We start from the raw sequence: 12,798 nt of genomic DNA on the forward strand, positions 1-12,798 counted from the left end.
GGCTTGCTAAATTGCTAATGTCTTCGCTGCTAACATTAACTGTGGCGGCGGCACTCGCAACTGGGTGCTTTGCGTTGATGTGGTAAGCAAACTCCTTACAAAGAAGGCATATCACTCTGCCTTTATCAATGGTGCCGTCGTCGTGTTTTTGGAATGTAAATTTCCCAGTCATTGGACCGACAACTCTCACATGCTCCTCCATTTTCGCGTCTCTTCTCCGCTACTCACTTGAGCCTATCAGCTCATACACACCCATGACAGCCAATCAATGTCCACTTCAGGGTGTGACTGACCATTGTTTTCCACCCTCAATAACTCAAGTGCAAGAAGCCCAATGCATAAAAAAACAGATTTCATAAAAAGGGAACTCTCATAAAGAAATAGTAGAGTTGGAGATTAAAAATTAGATTAACACAATTAAAAAACATAACGCGCTAAGCATGACTGTAATTAATTAATCGCAATTAACGCGGTAATTTGACACCCCTATCAAAAATGTACCACAATCTTTTAAATTTAAACTACACAACACATTTTCCATGATTAAAGGTGACATGGCCTTAAGGGCAACCTTTATGTCTTCCTTACAATAAATCATCTTCTCATCAAACTTCTGAATCACAAGCCCAGACAGGTTTCTAACACGACTCAATGCTACATAAGCTTGTCCCGCTGAAAAGATCTTATCCAAATTAACTACGGCTCTGTCGACAGTTACATCTTGTACCTTGTGAACTGTACAGGCCCAAGCCAATTTCAGTGGAAACTGCCTCCGCATTCCACCTTTCTTTGTAGCTCGTTCTTCCGCTGGTTCAATTGCAATGGCGCCAACAAATTCAGCTGAAGTGGTCTGGCACTGCTTCCTCCTCTGTGACCCAACACGATCTTCATCAAACTTCACATAAACTTTGAGAGGAAAGTCATCCTTTTCCGACTGCAAAATTCCCACAACTGTCCCACAACCACCATTCACCAAACCATCTGCAACATCAACATTTTTGCACAACATAACACGAGCACCTTTCCCCAAACACAAGTCCTCAGATAAACATGTGCTAGAAGCTCTAGCATGATTCCCTTCTAGCAATCTCAGTTTACCCGTCTTTTTATCATTCACATAATCTCGTGCTCCAATCACTATATAATCAGGACAGCACTTACTGACCTGCTCAATATTGTGCTCATTTACCTGTCGATTTGTTGCAAAAATATGCAAGGCTGAGCTGACCTCACCAGTTTCACATTGCTTTAAGAGCTTACCATCATCTGCCAACATTGGAGCACCTTTACTATGAACTCTCACTCTATTTAGCAACTCTGCAAACACCCTATCTTTCTGTCTAACTATTTCTGTTAATTCAACAATCTTAAATAAACTATGCCACAAGTTACTAGTCACACTCTCCACATACAAGGCTTTGCCTTTTACTGTAGGCAACTGGAAAAAATCCCCAACAGCAATGACACTAACATTTCCAAATGAAGCAAAGTCACCAGTCTGCTTTATCTGCCTCAACCTACCGTGGATATATGACAACAGGTTATGGTCTATCATAGATATTTCATCAATTATAAGAAGCTGGAGATCGCTATATTTAACTCGCAATGAATTCAGCTTCTCTTCCCCCAATGGTGTATATGGTAGCCTTACATCCATTCCAATGCTAAAAGTGTTGTGAATAGTCATTGCTTGCAAATTATGAGCCGCTATACCAGTAGGAGCCGTTAACAACACAGAGACATCATCTGGATTACGGCATGCTCGCGATAACCTCACTGACTCATACTGAATGGCTTTAATCAAATGACTCTTTCCAGTCCCTGCACCACCAGTAATGAAAACATGCAATGGTTTAGGATTTTTCCCTGAAATCCTATCCAAACACCACCGTCTAATTTCATTAAACACTGACAACTGTTTCTCATTTAGAGACCTAATTAAAGCCAAACCTTCACTTCTTCTCAAGTTATTTCTTCTCTCCAAACGTGCAATCTCATTCTTACGAAGACACAAATCTGGAATAGGTTCTGGTACACCTTCCACTACTTCTTCCCGTTCTTTTACTTCCTCAATACACTCCAAACGTTCCAACTCCGCCTCAGGACACAGCTCACACCACGCATCTTCCAGCAGTACGTCACTATCTAAATGATGAGGAATCTCTAACTGCTCACAGTCCGGTTCAAACGCAGATTTATTTAAATCCACAACAGACTTCACAGAACAATAATAACCATCTACAAGCCTTACAGAACCACTATTATAGAACTCCTCAAATGTTTCATAGTTCACAGGTTTAAGTTCAGCATCTGCTCTGTAGGGCAGAAACAGCTGCAGATTTGTTTTATGAAACTTTTCAAGGTCCCTCGTTTCTGAAAGCGAACATAACGCACAATAGCCGGCTGGGTCCGAGTTCTTTTCACTATTGAACCAAGGCCCTTCTTCAAATGGATTGCATTTCTGCATCTCTCATTTTTAATTACAGTTTGATACTCCGAAGCAAAAGTTGCAAGACACATGTCTGCAAAGACATCATCGTTTGGCCTGTTCTTGTACCAATCAACTGTACTAGTCATCCACATGTCGTCAGTGGCACCTTCCTCTGATGCAGCTCTCTGCCTTAAAACACTAATGGGTAAACTCATCCTAACAACATTGTCACCTGTGGGAACAAAAACAACTTTCCTAGAACACTCCTTTAAATGCAGATTTGTTACCCTGTACACCGCTTCCTGAGCACACACATCTCGATTATGGAGATAAACGCTGCCTAAACTTTTCAGTGCCTCTTTGGCACTTAAATTATTGTCTTTGGCAGCTTCTCTTTGAGCATTTCCCAACAACAGACCTATTTCCTGTTCACCTTTAAACATATATGACACAATATAAACACAACACGCATATGCATCGACACAATACTGGATATCAAGATTAGCATTCCAAGCTTTTAACAGCTGGCTGCTATACAGATTAATCCAGACCTCATTGAGTTGCCTTTTCAAAACAACATGAGTATTACGACTACAATGTCTATATGCCATTTCAAATATATGCTGATTTATGCCTAAACCTCTAAACAATTCCTCAATAGTACCATATGGACTATTTGCATCCAAAATAGTCTCTTTTACTTTACTGAAAATACGACTTGCCAATTCCCCACCCATTTTATTCTTATCCAAGCCCTCTTTATTTATACATGAACACTGTGCAATTGGATCACTTTTATCCTTCTGACAGTTCTTACACCTAACGCTATCCTGATATTTCTCTCCACGACAAATGAATGTTCGTGTGGAGGCCGGGCGGGGAAAATTAAACCGACAAACTGTTTTATTCTTCTTGCAAGTTTTAGAGTGATGCTTCGAATGCTGCTGCACAGACGTCACCACTTCAAATAACGGATCATCTTCAGAGGGAAGTTCACACGTTACATATTTATCTATAAAAGCAACTACTTCCTCATCTGTGCTCTTATCCAAGATAGGAGCATTTTCGACCCAAAATAACGCGTGAATATGTGGCGAGCCACACTGCTGAAACTCAACTTGATAATAATAATCTTTAATCTTACCAATTGGATTCGACGGAGACATCAAAACCTCTCTCAAAAACACATGCCATCTAAAATCAAACATCCTGGCAGCAGTTACAGGATTTTTACGCAACAGTTCACACTTGTCGGTCCACTCCAACTGTTCAACCGTCCGTGTTCGACCTTCTTGCTTCAAGACACTGTTAAGCAGATTGGTCCAACGCATATCAGCAGAGGAAAATGAAGCAAACCAACATGGTTTCCCAAGTTGTCGAACACAAGCCAACAACTCACGTTGTGCTGACTGCCAGAAAGCTGGAGTCCCTCTTATGGGTTTCAGAAACTGATAACCATCATCAAACTCCAACAACTTCTTGAAAGACTCCACATCTTTCAACAAGTCACTCAAATTGTGGGATTTACCACCTCTGCCTTTACGTAAAGCTATCGAAACATTAGACTTAACCTGCTCCAACTCTGACATGTACTGGGCATAAAACAGATATTCTACATTAGATTTTCATCTAATGTAGAATATCTAATGCAGATATTCTACCATCAGCATGTAAAATCCTGTTATCAAAGTACCGAGACAACGTTAAACGATACGGTCTGCTATCATGATAGGTATTATTTCCAGATGGAAATAACACAGGGAAGCATTTAACTTCATTTTCTGGATCAGAAAGTAACCTCACTGGATTGTTGCCCTCACCAGGAGCTACATTCAAAACATTATCAAAATACTGCTCCAGAGCTTCCTGACCAATATCTACAGGCATGAGACAAGTATCTTGAAACATGCAATGTTGCTGTCTATCATGCAACAGCTCATCTTTATGGAGTTAAATTTGTCTCAATATTATTCAATCAAACAAAAAACTAATCTCAATCAAAAAAAAAACTAATCTCAATCAAAAAAAAAACTAATCTCAATAAAAAAAAAACTAATCTCAATCCAAAAAAAACTAATCTCAATCAAAAAAAAAACTAATCTCAATCACAAAAAACTAATCTCAATAAAAAAAAAAACTAATCTCAATAAAAAAAAAACTAATATCAATCAAACAAAAACTAATCTCAATAAAAAAAACTAATCTCAATCCAAAAAAAACTAATCTCAATAAAAAAAAAACTAATCTCAATCCAAAAAAAACTAATCTCAATCAGAAAAAAAACTAATCTCAATCAAAAAAAAACTAATCTCAATAAAAAAAAACTAATCTCAATAAAAAAAAAACTAATATCAATCAAACAAAAACTAATCTCAATAAAAAAAAACTAATCTCAATCAAAAAAAAAAAAACTAATATCAATCAAACAAAAACTAATCTCAATAAAAAAAAACTAATCTCAATAAAAAAAAACAACTAATATCAATCAAACAAAAACTAATCTCAATTAAAAAAAAAACTAATCTCAATAAAAAAAAAACTAATCTCAATCCAAAAAAAACTAATCTCAATCAAAAAAAAAAACTAATCTCAATCACAAAAAACTAATCTCAATAAAAAAAAAACTAATCTCAATCAAAAAAAAACTAATCTCAATCAGAAAAAAAACTAATCTCAATCAAAAAAAACTAATCTCAATCAAAAAAAACTAATCTCAATAAAAAAAAAACTAATATCAATCAAACAAAAACTAATCTCAATAAAAAAAAACTAATCTCAATCAAAAAAAAAAAAACTAATATCAATCAAACAAAAACTAATCTCAATAAAAAAAAACTAATCTCAATAAAAAAAAACAACTAATATCAATCAAACAAAAACTAATCTCAATAAAAAAAAACTAATCTCAATAAAAAAAAACAACTAATATCAATCAAACAAAAACTAATCTCAATCAAAAAATATTAAGTTGTGATCATTTTTTTTTTAATGGAATATTTTATTTTGGGGAGAAAAAAAAATTGCTTGAAAAAACTTTTTTTGGTTACGAGTCTCGCTTTTTTGGTTGAACTCAACGAATTTTGAGTTCTGGAAACATGAACATCCTGGGCGGGGCCTAAAGACGAACGATGTAAGACGTTTCCCTATTGGTTAGCGCTGAATAAAGCAGCAGACTCTGATTCCCCCCACCTCTGAACTTCTGCTTGAACTGCAGGGCTTGCAGCGTCGCTTCAGTTAGGAGACATCAACTCTACAGAAGAAAGGAGGTAACACCGAACGTGAATGATAAGTACCGGTAATCTTCACAGATTTACAGTTCAAGAGCTGCTAAAGTGTCCATCCTTTTTTCAAAGAAGAAAGTTTTACACAATTTAGGAAGACAGTCGATTATCTTGTGTGCCGCATCCCGGTTAGCATAGCACGCTAGCTAATGTTAGCATCTGGTAAAATGCATAAACTGGGCTTGTGTAATGTTTGCCTGTCTTTATGTTAAACTAGTGCACCTTTGTCGAGTTGCATTAAGCGTGGCAAAATACCAAATGTATGTGATGAAAATAAATGTTAAGAAACTGTTACCTTCGTGTGTGTACTAACTAGCAGCGATGCTAAGGTGGGAAACACAGCGGACCGCTGCGCTACAGTGTCATTACGTCCATGTTGATCTACACAACACATGTCACATGACTGTACAATCATATTATTTATTTCCCGAGCACATAATCAGTGCTTTAGATAAGGGGAGACAATGTAACATCTAAATATATATTTTCTTCTAGATGCAAAACGGAAAACCAAACTGGTAGATCACAGGCAGAGTTAGGATGTTCACATCATTTCCATCTTTGTTTATTAGTGTTAATAAATTGCTATCTGTCTGGTATTTAGATCATATTTTGTCACACCCATTTAAAAATAAATCCCCACTACTCTAACACCGACCTTAGTTCGAGTTGAGTTCAAAGTTATGTTTTTTCTTTCATGCTCCAATACCGTCTCTCAGCGGCACCAGATTCATCTTTGAGGTGGGGGGCTGTGGGGTGCTTTATCACCTTGAACTCTGTTCATACTATAGCCTAAAAGATATCCAACCAGACCCACAGACATTGTGTCAGATAACATTTGTTCCTTTTTTTTTCCAGTCACGGTTGAATTTTCTGTTAATTCAGAAGTGACTATAGACTAATTGCAATGGCATGATGTTACCCTCTTGTACACAGAATGGAAAAGTAACTGGACAGTTCGCAGACCCAGGAATGCTGCTGCCTAATTGCATTTTGATTTATTTACTTTGGTCAACACCTAAAGTATTATGCTGTGTTAGTTGCATGTAAAATAATAACCTTGTGGAATTTCTTAAATGTGTAAAGACTAATCAATATGTTCTCATATATATTTTTTTTTTTTCTTAGGAATCTATGCTGCATCAGCTTTTACAAAGAGTTAGGCATAGAGTGATTTCTACTCTCAGCAGGCAGCCCATTGACTTTGACTATTTGTACTTTGTTTGTTGTCAGGAGTTACAGTTTCTCAGAGCCGGAGCAGCTCATGTTGACCTTGCGGAGTCAGTGGTTGAGAATTTTCAGAGGTTGACTGAAGTTGTCAGTTCTTATGCCTCAGCTCCAAGATTATTCGATGTAGCTCAGGTTGAACACAGTGGGAATGCAGGGAGACCCAAAGTCAACATAGAAAGTGAAACTCTCACAGATCTACTTAGTAGTGGTTTACCATTGACTTCCTTATGTAGCCTTTCTAGAATTGCAAGGTCAACTTTGTATAGACGTTTGAAAGAGCATGATCTAGCTGTAAGAAAATGCTATTCCAGCATTTCAGATGACTCATTAGAACAGGTTAGGTGTATAAAGACCAGAATGCCAAATGCTGGCTACAGATGGGTCTCTTCAAGCAATGGGTGTCCGGATTCCTTGGAAGAGAGTGAAAATGTCCTTGCAGCGTGTGGACGGAGCAGGACTTATTGCCAGAATGGTCCAGCTCCCTTATCTCTTGTCCACGTTGATACAAATCATAAGCTCATCAGGTTTGTTTATTGAATACATAAAGAATATATACATATATTCTGTTGATAACAGTGTGTATATTCCTAGGTACAACATTGTTGTGTTTGGAGCAATTGATGGTTTTTCAAGGAAGGTAAGGTATGTGTGTTTTTGTTTATTTTAAATCTTGTTATCACTTCTGTTTAATTCTAGAAATTATCCTACAGATCTTTTACTTGGACACGGCTGGCAACAACAAGGCAGGGACAGCTTTTTGTTTCTTTATGGATGGGGTTTGTAAACATGGATGGCCATCAAGGCAAGTTAATTAAGGTTAAAAAAAGATAAAGATTGCGTATGATGTTCTTGAATTACATTGATTTTGCAAAATATAACTTTCCACTTTGTCTTATAGAGTTCGAGGTGATCATGGGGTTGAAAATGTGGACATTGCAAGGTGCATGTTTACGATTCGAGGTACTGGACGTGGCAGTTTCATTGCTGGGAAAAGTGTTCATAACCAGAGGTAACATACCACAAATCTGTCTTTTTTGTCTTTACAACAAGAACAATCTTGGTTATTTTACTTTACATTGTTTTTCTATAAATATCTGCTACAACACTCACATTTGACAACATTTTCCTAATAATAAAGCAAAGAAAACTGGCAGATCTGTCAAAAAGCATGGTAAGCAAAAGACCCAACAGATTGTGAATGACTTGGGTTGCTCCAATTTTGTGTAATTTGGTAAACTCCCTTCTGGAAGAACATATAAGACAGTAAGGGCAACATCAATACATAATAATGGGAGTAATTTCTCATTGTTTATTCCTGTCCTCATATTGTGTGCGTGGAATTTGCTGTATGTTGTTTTTTTAACTATGTGAAACCGAAGCCAAATTTCCACATTTGTGAATAACAATAACTAATGTTCATTATGCAATTATTTCAAAAAAAGAAAGTTGCCTAATTTTGACAGTTGTAATGTTTTGTCTTTATATATGCCATTTTATTTAGAATTGAACGCCTATGGAGAGATGTTTGGAGTGTGACTTCAAAATATTACAACATGCTCTACAGTTTGGAGGAAGAGGGTCTCATTGACCTGTCGAACGCGGTCCATCTGTTCTGTGTGGGCTATGTCTTTATACCACGACTACGAGAAGATCTGCAGGTTTTCGAGGAGAGTTGGAATTCTCATCCCTTGAGGACAGAAACCTAACACCCAATCAATTGTGGATGATCGGTATGCTGAAGGAACCAGTGTCAGAACCAGATCTGACAGAGGTATGTTTTGCTTTTATTTAATTGCAACATTCGGGCTTCATAAATATGACAGATGACTACATGGATTTGTAGATTTTTATTTATTTTCCCTGGTATTTTTTATGAGTAATCTGTCTATGGCTTTTGTCAAAGCAGATTCAGCATGCTGAGGAGCTGCTGTCCCAAGAACAGCAAAGTGAAGAAGTTGAACATGGGGTCAATGTGCCTGTTCTTCAGTCCGCTGTCAGCTGAAAAAGTGCATGCACTTCAACAATTAAACCCTTTGGCAGAGTCTGCATCACTTGGCCGAGACATTTATTTACAAGCTCTTGAAGTGGCCTGTGGCTGGTGTGTGTGTGAGATTATTTTCTTCCTACATCATAAAATGTAACACGCATTACAGCATGTGTGCAATACAAGCACAAACCCATGTTTTTTATCAAAACTGTGTGATGCAATAACATTAGGAAAACATAACGCATTATACAATGAACTACAACTATGAACAGTAGTTGTAGTTTTTGAGGAAAATACATAAACCACAACAGATAGAAAATAAATTCTCTCCAAAGAGACATTTCTTTTACCTATGAACTATCAGTGTTAAAACAGTGTAAAATGCCTTTTATAAAATAAAGTCAGAACAACTTGTCAAACTCTGGTCGTCTATAAACACATGCTGACCTACAGCCTGTCAAAAGTGACTCCATATTTTACTGCAGTGCTAAGGTTGCTCCTGAAGGATTCATAATCCGCTAGATGGGCTGTTGGAAATGTCACAGTGCTGGTACAAGCACTTACAACTGGGTAGCACACAGTGTGGCCTGGTGTGTGTTCTAGGCAATTGTGGTCAAAAATCACTGTGACTTTAAAAGAATTTCTTTCTGATAAAAGCAAATGTCTGTGTGCTTGCCCAGTCATCCACTGCATCACCACTGGAACATTTAGAGTCTGTGTCTCCTCATTCTCTGCTGGTCGTGTATCTATGAAAAGAAAACTGTTATTTCATCATTAAAGTATTTATTTCAAGTTAATATCTGCACTAGGATTAAAACTTAAGCCCAATCTGCAAGTAATAGGGGAGGAATTTCCATTATTCTTTAATTTACATCTTCTCAGCAGTTATAAACTATTTAAAGTATTCATAATGTTAATGATTATATTTCTGTGGGTTCAACACATCTTGTTACATTAATGTAGATTCAAAAGCAATTTAAATTCCTAACTAAAAATATAGAAGTATTCAGCCTTCTTGGCATTGTTTGATTACAACCCGAGTAAGCCATAGAGTTCATAGAACTGTATTTTATGACTAGAAAAAACCCTTTATTTACAGACAAAAACAAGAAGGCTTATTTTGAGTTTACCAAAATGCATGTAGGAGACTCCCTAAAAGCATGGAGGACGGCGTTTTGGTCAGATGAGGCCAAAATTTTACTTTCATTAATACACTAATATTTAGATCAGAAGGAAACTTGGGGCACGGCGCTGTAGGGGTTACAGCGCGACACATATGGAGGCTATAGTCCTCGAAGCGGCTGTCCCGGGTTCGAGTCCTGGAACCAGCGACCTTTGCCAAACCCTTTGCTGGACCCCCTCTCTTTGCCCCTTCTTCCTGTCTGCCTACTATCAAAATAAAGGCCTCTAGTGCCAAAAAAATTTTTAAGAAAAAAAAAAGAAACTTGGGGTTATTGTGCCTTGACCCGGGGCACATTGACATGCAAAAAGGGGAAGCTGGAATCGAACTGAACAATTTACAAACCTGTTCTACAAAAAACTACCCCTTGCTGTTGGTGACTGTGGCTATACTACTTAGCCACAGTCACCAACAGTTCATTCGTGCAACTATTTACATACCTTCAAGTTCGTACAAGAAATCTTGGAAGTACTCCAAGATTTTGGTCTCCTTTGCTTGTTTTATTGAACCCTGTGGACTCAATTCTGGGGCGATGTGTGACAATATGTAATTTGAGTCAACCTAGGAAAAGAAGCAACTTAGAACATTAAACATTTATAGATAGCTTTATGGATCTAAATAACAGATCAACAAGATGAACTAAATTCAGTGTACCTTGTCATCTTCTCCAACAACAAATAGACTGCGACACTCATCTGGCTTTCTCTCCATTACATTAATAAAGTTGTAAACTCCAAGGCCTTCTCGCATTTGTTGCAGCATTGGTGTGTTTTGTTGTTGCATGCAGAATGATAGCCCTATAAAGTCCATGCAAAAATATGTATTGATTTGTTCAATGTTAAAAGTGACTGAATTTTAGGGTCTTGTATAATCTGAAATAATTTCCTAGTTATCACAATAACTAATTGTGTAACGGATAATTTGTATCAAAGCAAGAAATGTCACATTACTTCTAATTTCTAAATTTAAAACTTGCCTCAATAGTGTTCTTATGGTCTGTATTAATCGGACCGGTGTAGCCACAATCCAGTATCTCTTTACTGTACACAGACAGGTCAGATGCACCTTCAATCTATAGATGTGGTGTATAGAAAAAAATTGTTTCTTCAGTTCTATTATTACAACTTTAATTTTACCATCTTCAAAATGACAATCTTGGATGCAATCATTATAGGAATTTAAATCTAACCGTTTCACATTGTTTGTGTAAATGGAAGTGCTTCTAGAACTTATTTGCTGTTACATAATAATTAACTATCAAAGCACACAATGTGAGAAAGGCACTAACAAAGTAAATGATCAATTTTACAGAGGATTCAATTCTTTCACTGAACATACCATTGTTAGTAATGTCGATAACTCAGTGTCATATACACCATGAGTTTGAAGTTGTAGTTGTAACACCACTCCTGCATAAACTGTGGTGCTGGTCCTCCTTGGGCTACACTCACACTAAATATTTCCCCTGCAACTCTGTAAATATGAAAGGTCAATCAGCTAAGGTATCGCAAAGCATAATACACCTTGTTTTCTTTCCATCACCTGAAGTCACAATGCTGGTGTTTAAAACCTTAACACGTGTTTTTTAAATGTCAAAAGCCTTCTTCATAGGAGTAGTCTCATCATCTATATGTCTCAAGGTTTATACTTTGTGTTTTTTACATTTTCTCATATTTTAAAATAAGAATGTATCTCAGATTATGAAATTAATAAAAAGTGAAAAACATACTTGAACAGCTGTTTATCAAGGTTGTTGAGAGAGTATTTTGCCCATCTCACTGTCACCCTCAAACAGTCTATTCTCAATCCCTGCAACCATAGCTATAGACCAAATCAAATGAAAACAAAATAAGTTACATTATAGACAACATAGCCTACTAATTTTCATGGTATTTCGAATTATCAAAAGGGCAAAAAAACAAGGTTTTAGGAAAAATAAAACATCTGCACTTTGCTTCAGATTTTCACATAACATGCACACAACTCGGTTCATGTTGCTGTACACACTATTCAACATCACATAAAACGACAGACGTACTTGTAAGAAACTCCTTTCTGAGAGCACCGGTGTCCACACCTAATTCTCCTAGAAAGGAGACTTTCAAAGGGTTCACTGGGCCACCATTTTTTTGACGCTGCCAAAGCCGAAGTCCTCTTTCAATCACACTGTCTCTTGAAACACATATTTCAAACGTTTTGCTGGTGTCCACCTGTGATGCTGCCCAGCGAACAACATCATCCTCACTGTTGAGATTTTTAAATTACTCTACATTCATAAAAACAATTATTACTTTCAAGAAGTTTCTAAAATAAAAGGAAACAGATTGATTACCAAGAAATATGATCCAGATTTGTCTCATTTCTATCTGCTTGGTTTAGATACTGGTCCACTCTAAAACAAAACATAAAAAAGAACTATCATATAAATTCTTATTCTCATAGTTTCTTATTTTTTTTTATATACAGTTAAATAAAAACCAAGGAGGAACAAATATTGTTTATTACAAAGCACATAAAAGCAATCGCTGAAAACATGAATGAAAATACCACACATCACTATATAAACAAATCTGGTTGCTTAACACTTACCTTTCACCGCAGAAGTTGGCATGCCCTTCTATGTCTAACAACGGAAAACATTTGTTGCACAATGGACATTTGATTTCATCCATCTAAACAGGAAGAGTGG

At 36.7% G+C, this 12,798-nt stretch overlaps 3 long non-coding RNA genes across 3 annotated transcripts; 2 read left to right on the plus strand and 1 right to left on the minus strand.

Moving 5' to 3' along the window:
• Positions 1–6,844: 6,844 nt before the first annotated feature.
• LOC124874216 lies at positions 6,845–7,842 on the plus strand. The gene is made up of 3 exons (XR_007039723.1): positions 6,845–7,466; positions 7,534–7,579; positions 7,653–7,842. It is a non-coding gene; the product is annotated as an uncharacterized LOC124874216 (long non-coding RNA).
• A 14-nt stretch (positions 7,843–7,856) lies between these two features.
• Positions 7,857–8,977, plus strand: LOC124873548. Its single transcript, XR_007039572.1, has 3 exons — positions 7,857–7,951; positions 8,444–8,713; positions 8,849–8,977. It is a non-coding gene; the product is annotated as an uncharacterized LOC124873548 (long non-coding RNA).
• LOC124874217 lies at positions 8,791–10,902 on the minus strand. The gene is made up of 3 exons (XR_007039724.1): positions 10,764–10,902; positions 10,550–10,670; positions 8,791–9,675 (listed from the first exon to the last, which is right to left on the minus strand). It is a non-coding gene; the product is annotated as an uncharacterized LOC124874217 (long non-coding RNA).
• Positions 10,903–12,798: the final 1,896 nt, after the last annotated feature.

The sequence above is a fragment of the Girardinichthys multiradiatus genome, chromosome 9 (assembly GCF_021462225.1).
Source record: "Girardinichthys multiradiatus isolate DD_20200921_A chromosome 9, DD_fGirMul_XY1, whole genome shotgun sequence".
In the NCBI taxonomy this organism is placed as follows: domain Eukaryota; kingdom Metazoa; phylum Chordata; class Actinopteri; order Cyprinodontiformes; family Goodeidae; genus Girardinichthys; species Girardinichthys multiradiatus.